The 15,902-nt window shown below is 33.8% G+C and overlaps 1 protein-coding gene across 2 annotated transcripts in view; it reads right to left on the bottom strand.

Moving 5' to 3' along the window:
• LOC127865088 (streptococcal hemagglutinin-like) overlaps nucleotides 1-15,850 on the bottom strand; it is a 98,988-nt gene extending 83,138 nt beyond the window's left edge. For both annotated transcript variants that reach the window (XM_052404982.1, XM_052404983.1), the window contains exon 1: nucleotides 15,772-15,850. The gene's annotated coding sequence lies outside the window, so the exon portion shown is untranslated. The remainder of the gene's footprint in view (nucleotides 1-15,771) is intronic.
• Nucleotides 15,851-15,902: the final 52 nt, after the last annotated feature.

The following is a 15,902-nucleotide window of genomic DNA, read 5'->3' as shown; positions in this document are numbered from 1 at the left end:
CAATGTTCGTCTGACAAATTGCGCGAAAATGATGTCATTTTCAGGATTGCGTTGTTGGTAATTTTACAGTGGTAAGTTAACAAAGTTCGAAGTTTAGGTTATAACGGAGTAGTAACCATCGTTTATACAAATACAGCTATATGGTGGTAACATATCCATGAAAATAACTAGGCTAATCAAGTAACTACAGCTAATATTAACCACTTTTTTTACAATTGACCGCTGAGGTTTAAAAACTGTAAAAACACAGATTTTTAAATGTTTATCAATAAACGTTAATGTTTCACATAAATTGACTTTCATATTTGACTGATTGTCAGAAAATAATGTGTACATATTGCATAACTCTGAATTGAGAGAAAATTGACTATTGGTCCCCCTCCTGTTTGCCAGTTATCACCTCGTTCATTGATGGCAGCTGTTATCAAAGCAATGGCTTATAATGGAAACCAAAACTGCGACTTTGTACATGTACTTTTTTGGAAGTGCCATTACATAAAAAATATAATATTCGATTATGAATTTTGGATTTGAATATTCGGCCGATTTTTGAATATTTGGTCCCATCCCTAATTGTAATGTATATGATAATTTCATATTGTAGAGCTTAAACCCAAATTAGAAATCTTATTTTGATACCCTTGTTTTAATAAGCAGGAACAAGATGTGTTTGTGAAACACAATGTCCCCCTATATGATGTTTGACCTTGAAGGATGGCCTTGACCTTGACCCTTCACCACTCAACATGTGCAGCTCCTTGAGATACACACGCATTTCAAATATAAAATTGCTAGCTTCAATATTGCAGGAGTGACATTACATGAGCAATTTTGACCCATATATTTGACCTTGAAGGATGACCTTGACCTTTCACCACTCAAAATGTGCAGCTCCATGAGATACAAATGCATGCCAAATATCAATTTGCTATCTTCAATATTGCAAAAGTATTCATAAAATAAGCGATTTGGGCCACATATATTTGACCTCTGACCTTGAAGGATGACCTTGACCTTTTACCACTCAAAATGTGCAGCTCCATGAGCAGGGGGGTTTTTTTAGAAAAAGGGGGAGACGCTGGACGCTGGGTAAAAGGGGAAAATCGAGCCCGAAAGAGACATATTTGGGGAAAAAATAAAAACTGTTCATTTCAATGTCCAGCGTTTTTTTTCCCCAAAGGGGAAAGGTACCTGTACCCCTACAATTGGGAATTGTTCGAGTTGTGAAATCTTCAAATTGGGAAAAAAACGAGTCGCGAAATCAATGAATTGGGAAAAATTCGAGTCACAAAATTGATGAATTGGGAACCTTTAAAATGCATGTTATCTATCATTAGGGGCTATATTCTGCATCACAAAGCATTTTAAACTCTAGGTTTTGACAGAAAAACTACAGTACGGTTATGATATTTTGACTATCGTATCATGTCATGTGAAAATTGTGTTATTGCCACTTCAGTTAGAATGTGCCCGTCAATTGGAAAAAATATCTTTCAGTGATAGGCATAAGCACTGAGGTTGCATAAAAAATAATATTAATAATTTTGTTTTAGCCCTTAAAAGTCTTACAAGCCCTGCAATGTTTCATGTGAGTTAAATTAAAAACTTAAACACTAAACAAAAACAACAACAATGGATCTTGTACTGGTTTGACATCTTTTAACAATAGACAGTAGGAATAGTCACACGTAACCAAAATGAGTTTTTAGAGTGGAATGCTTTAACAATAATTTTCAAAGGTAAGTCTTATATTTTGTTTTGATTTTTTTTCAAATCATCAAATAAGATATTAAGATCATCTGCCATTAAATGCTTATGTATATGTTGTAAATAACTATAGGATTTTACACCCATGTCTCATTTTTAATTTTATGTTAAACTTTTATTTGTTTATATCCGTATCCGAATAGTTACTGTCCGGATTTGACACTTAAAAAACTATACATAGAAGTAATATGCGCATTTAACTCAATACGGTTACGTTTTTTTTTAATGTCAACGAAAAATTAGTGTTGAGAAAGTTTATTGATGTAAGGAAGACTGGTCTTAGCGATGGAATTCTTTCACGGGAAATATCGATCACTCGTCGCGGTTATGTAATCCATTCACATTTTACACAGCGGTTAGAGTTGCGCCCCATTTGAAAAGTTTTGTTTACTTTCTACGCAACAATGTCCGGCGAAAATAAATGGCCGAAAATGAAAGGCTCGACAATATCAAAAGATATTTCCAGCGAAAATAAAAGGCACTGGCTATTGGGAACGGCACCTAAAATCGTTCGGAACGGTAGATATCGAGATTGGGAAAGGTCCGGTGCTAAAATTGGGAAGCCTCCGGTAGGCTTTGGGAAAGGTACCGTTCCCCGGTACTAGTTAAAGACGGAAAAAAAAACGCTGATGTCTATAATTCGCCTACAGACTTCAGGGTGTTTTTTTTTAGAAAAAGAGGCATGTCTCTGACCTTTTTGTTCTTAAACACATGAACAAGTATGATATTAAAGTCAAAGTCCTAAATTAAGTTGCAGGGGTAGATCTAATAATGGGAAATGTTTTCAACTGGGAACGGGGAACGATGTTAATAATGTGATATCAATTTCATCAGTGTCCGACAAATCCATTGCCCGGAGCCCGGGGGCTACCGAAATTTTTCATGGGGCTACTGAAATTTTCCAGCTGACGCCTGCCAGGCTACTATAAATCTTTAAGAGCGGTAGCCCGTTTTATTGACAGACAAACGCAGAATAAACACGCTGACCATGTTTTTCTACACCGTGTATTGCTTATAATCCGATAACAAAGTACAATCAATTATCTAATCAGTCACCGATCACTTGCGGTAATGTCGTAAACAGTAACAGTGTATTTTAATCATTCAATCAGAATCAACATTTGTCGTCTGCTAATAATATAATGAGAGCCGGTTGGATAGTTGGCGCACATGATGCAACATCATTTCGCAGTTTGGAATTCTTTGTTAACCGCAACAATGAGTTATAGCGACAACGTTTTTGATGTCGTTAAATATCCAAGGACGCCGAACATTAAATAAATCAAAACAATGGCGGATTCTTCAAAACAGTAACGAAACCGAAAATGAATATTAATAAGAACCGTGTGAACGCGGTTAACACCTGCTAATTAGTTTGCATTGTAAATTAATAATTGGATTAAATGACTGTAATCAATAATCCCATATATGCCCAATTTATATTTTTCAAACCAAATTATGGGAGGGTAATATAGACAATAAGAGTCGTAAACACAAACATTTGAAATTTTCTAAAGTGTCAAATGAATTTCGGCATATGGTTCTATTTTAAGATATGATGAAATAAGCTCCCAATCAGGACCGTTCAATTGCAACACGCGTATATCACCTGCCACGATTTGCACTCGTTGTGTACAGCTATTTTAGGTTATAAATTCTACATTTAATAAATGAATTTCTTTGTCCAGATAAAAAGCGCGAAAAAATTGGCATGGATGTATTTATTTGTAAATAAAAATTTCGTAGCGGGTAGAACATTGAGATCATTTAATTTCCATTAAAAGTTTCGTTGTGAATTTCAACTAAAGTACCGGGGTATCTCGCGAATTATTTGGCATTGACATTTCCTCTTAACAAAATATAACAAAATATAAAGTAAACACGCTGTATTGTTACCGTTACATTGTATCAGTTCCTTCATTATTGAAACAATTATTGTATTGTATACTGACTGCACACAAGTGTCGTAACATACGGATGCAATACGTAAATTCGGACAGTACTTAAAGTCGGACACAAGTAAATAAATGATTTAATACTCTTGATTTCTTGAAACTTGGTATTTGTTGTTGGGCGATTGCATTGACACGAGTCAATGGTATTGATCATCTAAACGCTTTATTTACGTTTCCAACTTAACGTGCTGTCCGAATTTAAGAACACATACATGTGCACATACATGTAATATCTACCTTTAGTATATGATTTTCTTTGGTTCATTTACATTTAAGTATACAGTGCCTTTACTGTAACATTAATTAACGATATTGACTGTGTACATCAGACTACTTGCTGTTTTATGTATATATATGTATACATATTATGTATATGTAAATGAAGAAATAAAATAAAGATGAAAACCTGCCTCTTATCATTTTGTAGGAAAATTTTATGGGCTACCAAATATTTTTATTGGTAGCCCAGTGGGCTACCTGAAAAATAAGAAATTTGCCGGACACTGATTTCATGATGAATGGGTTGACGATCTAGATCTGCTACAGTATTTGAAGGGAAAGGTGCGGCAGCTGCCGATTGTCTACTCTTACTTTCACAATAATCCGACAGTATTAATCGATGTTGCTTACATGTACCTCCGAATCCTGCTGGGTTTCAACGGTTTTTGATGATTCGTTCTTAAAAAATGCGTCAACGCAATTAATATTTTCCGAGTCCGAACGTTTTATTTTGTTCGTGTACGCCAATTGACTTTTTTCTGTTTTAATGTTTATATCTTGGCTTTCACATAACCCAGATGAAAATTCGACTGGTTTCCAGTAATTAATTGACAAAACATCCTTCTTGCCCAAGACCGGAATCCAGTAAAATAAAGTTTCCATGATGTAATTCAAGAGCTATATATAGAATCACTGGGATTCCCAGATTTGAGTGTTCGTCGGGAGAGAGAGAGAGGGAGAGAGAGAGCGAGATCGTTGTAAATGGTACAAATTGGATAAGTGTCGACTTCCCAAAAGAAAAAAAACATTTCTTTGAGGGTAAAATATTATATTTTGGTGAAAAATTATATTTTGGGCGGGGAAATAGTAGTTTTGAGGGGAAATAGTAGTTTTAAGGGAAAAATTCTGGTAGGGGAAGACGCCGAATATCGGCGTCACTTTCTGAGTAAAAAAAAAAACCCTGATGAGATACACATGCATGCCAAATGTGCTGACAATTGTAACTCCATCTATTGCGGCCGCCATTTTGACAGGAAGTAATCTCGTTTTATTTTAACAAAAGCTATTTATTTTCAAAGACAAGGTGATCAACTATCACCAAAATTAAATAGAAAAACTATTTATATTTTAAATTATATAATACATATAGCATGACATTCTAATTTATTAATTAATTTAAAGATTAAGCAATCCACTTCCAGTTGTTGTTTTTGTTCGAAATGGCGGAAAAATTGTTACATGTAAACCACAACAAACGATTTATTTTGTTGCAAGAAATATACAAATAACAATTACAAGGATATTAAAAGATATTGGAGAAAAGACTTAGGAAATGGATTATGTTTAAGAATGTTGATGACAACATTGGATTATCTAGGAGGAGGATTATTAAATGGAGTATGGGAAATTGTATGATTTGACGGATTTATCCGGTTGCCGCATGAGCCGGGTTAAGAATTGCCTGACCGGATAAATCCGGTCGCCGCACAGGAAGGGTTAAGTTGCTATCTTCAATATTGAAAAAGTATTCATAAAATAAGCGATTTTGGCCACATATATTTGACCTCTGACCATGAAGGAATACCTTGACCTTTCACCACTAAAAATGTGCAGCTCCATGAGATACACGTGCATGCCAAATATCAAGTTGCTATCTTCAATATTGCAAAAGAATTCATAAAATGAGCGATTTTGGCCACATATATTTGACCTCTGACCTTGAAAGATGACCTTGACCTTTCACCACTCAAAATGTGCAGCTTCATGAGATACACATGCATTCCAAATATGAAGTTGCTATCTTCAATATAGCAAAAGTTATTGCAAAATGTTAAAGTTGGCGCAAACCAACCAACAGACCAACCAACCAACAGACAGACCAACCAACCAACAGACAGGGCAAAAACAGTATGTCCCCCACTACTATAGTGGGGGACATTAAACAATATGTCCCCCACTACTATAGTGGGGGCCCCCCTTCTCAAAATAAAATACACTTTTTAACAAAATACGCTTTAAAAAGTGTATTTTTTCTGCATTTTTACCGAAAAGTGTATTTTTTCTGCATTTTTTTCATAATTAAGTGCACTAAAGTGCATTTTTTCTGTATTTTCATTATCTTTAAGTGTATTTTACTGTACTTTAAGTGTATCTTCTGTAGACAAAGTGCATCTTTTTATGCAATAAGTGCATTTTTTCCAATGAAGTGCATTTTTTGTGCATATTAGTGTATCTTCTGATTTGCAAAAAAAAAATTCTTTCTGTACAAGTGTTGTTTTAGTGCATCTTCATAAAAAAGAGCAACACTATAGCAAATAACTGAAGTTAAAGGACAGAGATATAGTGTTTAATAGGAGGATTGTACTGAATTCTTTTTATCTTCACATAATGTTTATGGTCTTATTATTACAATTTGTCTGCTCATAAAATATGTGAATCAGTAGAGCAGCTTTTAAAGGGAAAAGTACAACTAAATCAGGCTGTGGGTAAATAATTAAAAATATTGAAAGTGTCAAAAAAATTATGTGGGCTTGCCAGAATCAATTATATCTTCACAACATAAAAAACAAGTATTTGAACTTTCTTACACTGATATTTAACCCCAATTCAATTAATGGCTACCACATTGACTATTAACATACATTTTAAAAGACAATTTAAATAATATTTATAATATTATATTTATTTCCTAACACCATTCAGTATGTTATATTGAAATATTCACAATTAAACATAATATGCTAAGTGTGCTGTGTATTATTCAATAAATATCAGATTAGATCAGGATCAGATAAGAGATCAATTAGCATCATAAACAGTAATCCCTATCAGTGCTCCATCTAGCCAAAACAAAGGGGTGTTTATAGAATTTTGATTGGTTCTGGGACCATCTATTTGAAAACAAACCACTTTTGATTGGTTGGAGCACAGCAAGTTATTTGGAGCACAGGAAGTTATTTTTGTAAACAATTTGGTTTCAGCAACTTAAATTGAGCTAAATTTCAGGTATAATTCAGCAACATTAATTCTAGTGTCAAATGTCTTGAAATTCTGTCAGCACATGAACTATTGTGTGATGAAAACAATGTGTATTTACTACAATGTGTAAATCAACAATAAGTTTGTTGCAATGAAGATTCAAAGTGGGTGGTTAAAGTGATCAACAACTGCCGTTTTTGTTTTTTTTGGAATGCTGAAGAACAGCTGTAACAGGTTTGTATTTTCATTTCTGCATCTCTTTTTAATTAAATTAATTATGATCATTATCATATTTATGTATTGTCACTGGGAAATGTAACTGGATGAGTTATGTAATGCAATTTTAAGGAAAAAAACACCATTTGAATTATTATGGCTGTATTTTATGGTTATTGTCATCTTAAAATTTATTAATACCTATTTCTTGTCATTAATGAACAGATTTCTTTCCCCCATATTTAATCAGAACTTTAATATTTTATATTTGAAGGTTAAACCCCAAGGTGAAATTTACATTGATCGGAAGATCCATTGGACAGAATGTGCATCATCGCCTGCCAAAAAAGGGAGCAAAAAGGGGACTACCTGATGTATGGACATGTATACCAGGCCAACTTGAGGGGAACAGGAGTGGGAAACCGTGCCCTGTAGCTTGTCCTTGACCAAGAAAAGATGGATTTGTTGAGAGGTAAAACTATATAATAAAGGTTATTGCAATTCAAAGACGTCACACTTCCGACCAGTCCACACAGCCAAAGGAGACCACATATATTAGTACATTTATTAACAGTATTTTCTATCAAACGTAATTTCTTTAAATTATTTATGAAAAGCGTTAAGTCACATGTGATCACGAGATTAAAATTGCAAAAATAAACAAACAAAAACAACAAGCCAACAAACTTGTTTTGATTTAAATTTATGATATTTATAGCAACTGTTGAACAAGATTACCATAACAGCAATATTTAACACTTACATTATAAAATATCTTTCAGGACCTGATCTCAAATGAGATCATGCATGAGAAGCGCCTCGCAGACCATGACAGTAGTATTCAGATCTGATCAGCTGGTGAAGTGCTCTATAAAGGGTTGTTTATGAATGTATTCTTTGTAAGGAACAGTGTATAACAACAAATATAGTGACAGGGGCTAAGCTGCTAAATATTGTCAGCATGTATGCAGTGATTTTCTTTGGAAATTCAAAACAAACTGTACGTACTGGCTCTCAGAAGGGCATGTTTTAGCGCAATAATGAACAAAAAAGGAAGATCTTAAAAATAAGGTATAGATTTATATAAATTTCATGAATACTGTTCATTTATCATATATTAGGATCCAGAATATGATTGAATTAAATGTGCTGCTTTTGTCCATATTAAAAAGGGATTTGGAATTAATGTAATATATAAAAATCTAGTAAATGATAGGGAAAACATTTCAGCTTAAGGAGGGGAAATCTTTAATATGTTTGAAGTGGAACCACCTGTATTTGGCTGTTAATCAGTTACCGATAATCAGAGGGGAGAAAAATCACTGGCATGAGCTTTATATTTTCAATTGTTAATTCCAGATAGGCAAAAGCCCGTTTGAATCCTCTCTTTTATGTAGATATGTAACATTTGTTTTTGTTTTTTAAGGTTTAACATTCTAATTAAAGTGTGTATTTATCTATTGAATTGTACTTTTTGTTTTTTATGAATGTGTTTACACAAACCTCTCATTAAAAGAATGAATGCTGACTTCAAAATGCTGGGATTTTTTAAAAATTTGGTTAATTTTTAAGCATATTAATTTGAAGTGATGAAAAGTACACTTGAGCCTATAATGCCCTTAAAAAGTTCACTTCCAACACTTCAAAAAGTGTATCATTTGTATGACTGAAAATGCACTCAAGTGTATTAATGCGCTTAAAAATTCACTTTTAATATTGTAAGGTGTATTATTTGTATGACCGGGAATGCACTCAAGTGTATTAATGCGCTCAAAAAAATTCACTTTCAATTTTGTAAGGTGTATTATTTGTATCAGTGGAAATGCACTCAAGTGTATTAATGCGCTTACAAAAATTCACTTTGAATACTCAATGAAGTGTATTATTTGTATGACTGGAAATGCACTCAAGTGTATTAATGCGCTTAAATAATTTGCTTTTAATTCTGTAATGTGTATTATTTGAATGACTGGAAATGCACTCAAGTGTATTAATGCGCTTTAAAAAATTTACTTTGACCATGAAGTGTATTATTTGTATGTCTTAAAATACACTCAAGTGTATAAATGCACCTAAAAATAAACTTAAGCGCACTTATTATCATAATAAACGCACTTAAGTGTATTATTTCGTGGAAAAAAAATACACTTAAATGTATAAACACACTAGTAAAAAGTGTTTTTTTTTAACACATAAAAATGCACTTGTTAAGCAAAAAATACGGTGCCAATAACATGCGCATTAAATGCGCATTTAATGTGCATTAAATGCGCATTTAATGTGCATTAAATGCGCATTTAGTGCACTTTTCAGTGCTCCAGCCAGCTTTTCAAAATAGAGGGGAGCTTCCCCAAAAAGGGCACATTTCACGTGTAATTTTGGAAAATAGGGCATTTGGTTATAATATACTTAAGTATATACTTTGGTTATACTATATACTTATTAATTGTAAACACTAGTGCATTGGATGACTTCACCAATTGTATGCTGTTCCTCATTTTGTGTAATGAAATTACAAAAAATATATTGCTATCTACATTGGCGCTAAGGAAAACAACTTAGCAGCCAATTTCAAAACCAACTTGGGCTAGCATCCGACTACACGCATTAGAGATATGTAGAGATCATATTTCTTTCAGGTGTGTGTGTGGGGGGGGGGGAAGATTTTGATGTTTTTTATCACCTATCATCATTGAACTGCATGTTAATCTTTCAGGTTCCAGTTTCAGCATCAGTGGCCTTGTAGAAGAACAAAGAAAACATGAAATAAATTCAGGGGTTTCACTGGGTCAAAAAAACGTTCTGACTGTCACCACTTAAATAACTTTGATCCAATGTTTGTCCACAATAATATTAATTAAAACAAAAATCTATATTGTCTTTATTGACAAATTTAAAGTCAAAACAATGATCAATGTCACCATGAAGTAGCATTTAGTCTGGAGATTAAAATGAAACATTATTATTGTTTAATAACAGGATATATTTATTTTACAACATGTTATTTCAACTAATGTCAACAACGTTGACAGTTTTGTTAGGTCGCGAAAATATATGACAATATGAAAATTACATTTTACTCGCAGAGTGATAAATCCACCTTCCAAACAAACCCTTTATTTGTTGAAATAACAACTGTCTGCCCCTATTCATGTTAAAATTCATCATGATTGAGGACAGACAGTGTTTTAAAGTTCAGAAATAAAATCCAAACACAAATATGTTCTTCCATGCCGTAATTTCGGACTGTAAGTTAACAGCATATTTGCATTAAAAAAAGATGAAAATTTTTTCAAATTTTAATAGGTATTTTGAATTAAAAATCACTATTTTTGCAAACAAAAATCATAGCCAAATAATTCAGAAGTTAAAAAAAAATCAATAGAGTTTGATTTCAATCGAGTGTGATTGTGCCTAACCAAGCGTGACCTTAGAGATAATCTTTCACAGGTCAGCATGTTTGTCTGCAACAAAAGGCTAATTAGTGATCTGATAACAAATCATGCCCTTGGGGCTTGTTTGTTCACAATGTGTTGACTTAATACGCCCCTGGCAGTCATGTACTGGTAAGGGTGTTATCTGTGTATTCATGTTGATGTTTCTGGCGATTTATACGGCCTGAAAACAGGATTTTAGAGACCAAAAGGGCATTTGACAGAAAAATAGAGGGGCGCTTTTTAAGGGGGCAAATTTTAGAGGGGCACAACGCCCCTCTATTTATTGCTAGCTGGAGCACTGCTTTTTCGAGAAGGGGGACATAAAAATGCGCGCCGTACTCAAGTCTTCTGTTACATACAGGCATTAATAAATCTACCACACTAATCAGTTCCTACGGGTATATTCATCAACAAAAAATCATGGCCAGTTACTAAAAACTGGTGATGAAAAGCAGGTGTTATCCTAGTGGATATTGAGTATTTCATGCATAAATAATTTTCTATCCAAAAACACTTCCGAATGTTTATGTTAACGCGAGGTTAAAAACAACAACATTCATGCTTCAAATAAACCGTGTTCATGTAAATTGTGTTGGTCATACTCTCATAATGATAAACCGATATTTTTAAAGCGTCATGGTCGACTTAAAGACATGTGTAAATAGTGAAGTGTTACACTGTAATGGTTATTTCATAATTTCAAAACTTTTAATAACACACATTCAACCGTTTTACTTAATTTATAAAAAGAACTCACACTCAGAGCTACAGATAAGCTTTTTGGGGTAATTGGGTTATACCAGGTTTTTTTTATCTGATTTTGGGGAAAGGGCCTGGCCGTTTTTGACGGAAATAAAATCGCGCAAAATGCCAGATTTTGGGGGACAAAATCACGCGAAACGCCGGATTTTGGGGAAAATAAGGAAAGTCTTAAATAATTAATTCAACATACAGGGGTTTTTATCTGATTTTGGGGAAAGGGCCTGGCCTTTTTTGAGGGAAAAAAAATCGCGCAAAATGCCGGATTTTGGGGGAAAAAAACACGCGAAACGCCGGATTTTGGGGGAAAAAAGGACAGTCTTAAATAATCAATTCAACATATTTTGCTGTTTTTAAAACAAAATCAAGGCAACAGATAATTTCATTATGCAATATGTTATATTTTCTACACTGGATCAGGTTAACTAATGTATTTAAAGTTAAAAAAAAAAAAAAAAATTTTTTTTTTTTAGGGGAAAAAAAGTTTGGGGGAAAATTTACCTGCTGAGGGGAAAAAAAATCTGAGGGGAAAGGGCCGATTTTCGGCGGGTCCCAAAGAAGGAAAAAAAGCCCTGAATACCCTTCAAAATAAGAATGAATTGGGTAATGGAAAACGTGATTGGGTATCCAAAAGTATGATGCCCGCTCATATAAAAAAATAATTGGGTATTTGTACCAAAACAAACAAGTGAATAGGGTATTTGCAATAAAACGTGAATTTAGCTTCTCAAAACCGTACCTACATAAAGACACAGTTATGTATTCAATCGCAGTATAGGTTGTTCCATCTTTCTGCTATCAGATTCAACAATCTGAAGACAAGGGAATTTCTCAACCCACTCATCGAATGTGTTTCTACTTGTTTTTGTTCCAATAATATGGGCCAGTACTTTTGTTTTAGAAACCCAACACACCCCATCATAGGGGTTTGGAACGGTATTGTGGTAGTAAAATATAGTGTATTTTGACCGAAAATGCCCCAAACAAAATTCATTATAGTCATCAACTATGCCATTTGCAATTGTTTTATATTTAGATTGATTTACCAGGACAAAGGAATCTAAATGTTTTTGTATTTTTTGCGCAACTTTTTTCTGCCTCGAGACGCCATTTTGTTTGACTCGCATTTGTTATCATCTAAACGATTGGTAAATACGTTACCAGATAAAAACAAGCGCTTGTCGATTAAGACTCCATTCAAAACGGCCAAAACAAAACGGGGTTTTAAATTACGCATAGAAGGCGGCTCGAATTGGGTATCGGCGATTTGTTTTGCGTACCGGTATGCACAGATTTTGAAAAAATTGCTTATCCACCTATTTTTTATTGCGTATTTACGCAAATACGCAGCTTATCTGTAGCTCTGCTCACACTATTATTTCATTTATCGGCGCAGAATTCAAGTTCAGTATACCAAAAGGATTAAGACATTTTAAATACAAGAGCCGGACTTTATACACGTTCTGGGTTAACCCTAACCCTTTACACTCTCTATAACAGCTAAGGGAGATCCCTGATGATAAACAACTAGGGGAAGTAACCAAGCGGTGTCACTGTGAGAATTGACACCTGAAATGCGTAAATTGATTATTAATTGGTTTATTTTCTCTGATTTTTTTACATCGTAATTCAGGCGATCTATATTCAACTTTTCTATCGCCAGAGTAGAGATTTCATCGCATTGGCGATCACGCAATGGCAGTGATTTTTTTTCCCTTAAATTACCGCCGATAATCGGCTGCTTCCCAATTGCAAAAAATGACTTTTTTACCCTAAAATCTGACCAAAATTTCCAAAAAAATGACCAAATTTTCCCAATTAAGCAATAAGATAACAATGTCATTCAGCATTAATTTTGTAGAACGAGTGCCGATCGAGCTTGTCGAGTCTTTGCCGAATGACAAATGACTTACGAATGTTCGCGAATGTAGCCGAATACGATTTTACGTTGCTATCCACACATCTCTCTCTATATTGCGGAGGATACCGACGATAGTCGATGTATCCCGATTGTTAACGCCTGTTTTTACACACGTCCAAGATGGCGGCAAGCAGACAAGAAGTTTGCGATGAGCAGCGAAAATGATAAATAACACTAAAATTAACAGCGGAGATCATATGGTAATTAGGAGATAATTTAATGTGTGTGTCAATTAACGCAAAATACTATGTTTAAGATGAACAACAACAAATATTTATTAGAATGTTCACAGTGAATGTGCGTCACCGAAATCTGTGTTGGGAAATTGGAGTTCACAAAGTTAAAGCATTTAAGACGAGAACCGTTCGAAAATGGAAAGAGACAAACATGATTTGATTGATATGTTAGTGGATCTGTATATATTCAGAATGAGATTCATATGCATATTCTGCTTTATTATGTTTATCACGCTGTATAGTTTGGAAAAATAGCATTGAACTGAGGATGTCAAATGTGCAAGATATTAAAAGGTAAACAAATGAAATGTATTATTTTAGCTCCATTTAATACAACATTTACACAGCAAGAACACAAAAGCGTGTTCGTTAATATTTGTTAATGTTTTCACCATATCATATTTTACTTTAAAAAACATCCTGAATTTAATTCATACTTTTAAAGAGATTATGATTAAATCATAATGGTACATGTATATTGAAGAATCTATAGATTATTGCAAGTTCAATATGCATGTGGAAGGACAGGGCCCTCACACTACTTTGGGGGAAGGGGTCCGCAGCCCTTAGGAGGGGGAATTTTCGCGGCGTTTCCCTTTTTGGGGGATTTTTTTTTTTACTCTCTCATTATTTCATTTGTACATGTTTGCACTATATTCATTGAATTTTTCATAATTTAGTATGATTGAAAAGATTAAATTGAAATAGAATTGAGATATAATAATCATGAGACACATCTTTCTATTTAAAAAAAAATTTTTTTTTTTTTTAGGGGGAATTTTTCCCCCCAAAAGGGGAAAAAAATTATACTTTTCAGGTTGGGGACTGCCGCCGAAATTCGGCGGCAGATTTGATAGATTAAGGGCCCTGAAGGATATTAACTTAACGTTGTTAAAAGACATGAAAGCAACACATAAAAATGCTGTCAAACATGAACTTAGCAATTTTTATTCTGTACTTATAATCATATTTATAATATTTCCCAATTTCATGGTTTATAGCGCTATTTTTCCCAATTTCATGGTTTATCGCGCTAATTTTCCCAATCCAAATGCCACAGGCTGTAACAAAAAAAAGCAAAAACAATCACTGGATGGGGGAATTTTGCAGACATGACTGAACATGAAAACATGAATTAATAAAACAAAACGATGTGAATGCATCTCCAGGGCTCAACACTTACGGTGGTGAGTTGACCCAGGGTCAGTGAAAAATAGGGATGACCAGTGAAACTAGAAATTTGGTTGAAATGTCGGACCAGTTAAAAATCCTGGCCATCTTATTGTGAAATACTGCCTTTTACTGGTAGAAAGCCATTTTCATCAATAAAACAATTTTATATGTTCATAATAAACCGACTATTTCATCATTATATTATCATAAAGTAATGACAGGTTTTTTTTTGGCCCGATTTTATAGCCGAAATTCGGCTATGTTCCCAATCCCAAAAAGTATACTTTTTTCCCAAAATGTGGCAAAAAATTCCCAATTTCAAAAAAAAAAAATTAAAAAAAAATTATTTTTTTTTTATTTTTTATAAAGAAGTTTAATGCGTATTTATCTCAATTTTAATTCAATTACATATAACAAAGTATTATATGATTTTGTTCTTTTACTTTGAATGATTATAAAGAGCTATATCAAATTTAGAATTTCCCTAATCAGTGGACTTTTCATGTGGAAAAAAAGGCTAATGAATTTATTTTCCCAATTTCATGAAAATGCCAATAAAATTCCCAATTCCAAAGCCATGGGCTATCTTCCCAAAAAGTGGGAAAAAAACCTGAATGATGAAAATTTAAGTGCAGACTAGAGAACGGGATAAAAATAGCAAGATATTAGAAATTCCAATTGTCTAAATGCCTGGATGACAAAAACCTGTTGTCTGATCAAAAAATTGATTCACGTTCGAAACTTCCGCACATGTCTCCAGATTTCGCCGTGATCGTTACACAAATTTACATAAAATTCAAATTGCCGGAGAGTAAACGTGCATACTTACAAGATTGTAAGTTTTCGCGACGTGGTATTTCATTCCGGGTTGGTTTTTTTTTTATATTTGCACAATACATTGTAAATAATCTGGAAACTATGTTGAAATTTAGGTAAAATAACATAGAAATTGTCCGGTACCTGAAATTGTCGGATCATTTGAAATCTTGGGAGGACCAGTAATTTCTGAAAGATGGTGGTCCTTTGGGTCAGTAAGTAAAAAATTTAGTGTCAAGCCCTGATTTCAATGCAAATACAAATCTAAACAATAAACACCATTTGGTACTGACCGCAGGACAAGTTGAATCATTGTCGATTTTTTGTTAAAAACTTGAATTGGTCCTTCCGTCTACCAATCCCGCGTAAACGCGCAATCTGAACGCTTCGGACAGTGGGCTACACCACACCATAATGGCGTAAT

The sequence above is a fragment of the Dreissena polymorpha genome, chromosome 1, assembly GCF_020536995.1.
Source record: "Dreissena polymorpha isolate Duluth1 chromosome 1, UMN_Dpol_1.0, whole genome shotgun sequence".
NCBI lineage: Eukaryota > Metazoa > Mollusca > Bivalvia > Myida > Dreissenidae > Dreissena > Dreissena polymorpha.
Note: the sequence above shows the minus strand (reverse complement) of the source record. Positions and strands in the feature narration are given on the sequence as shown.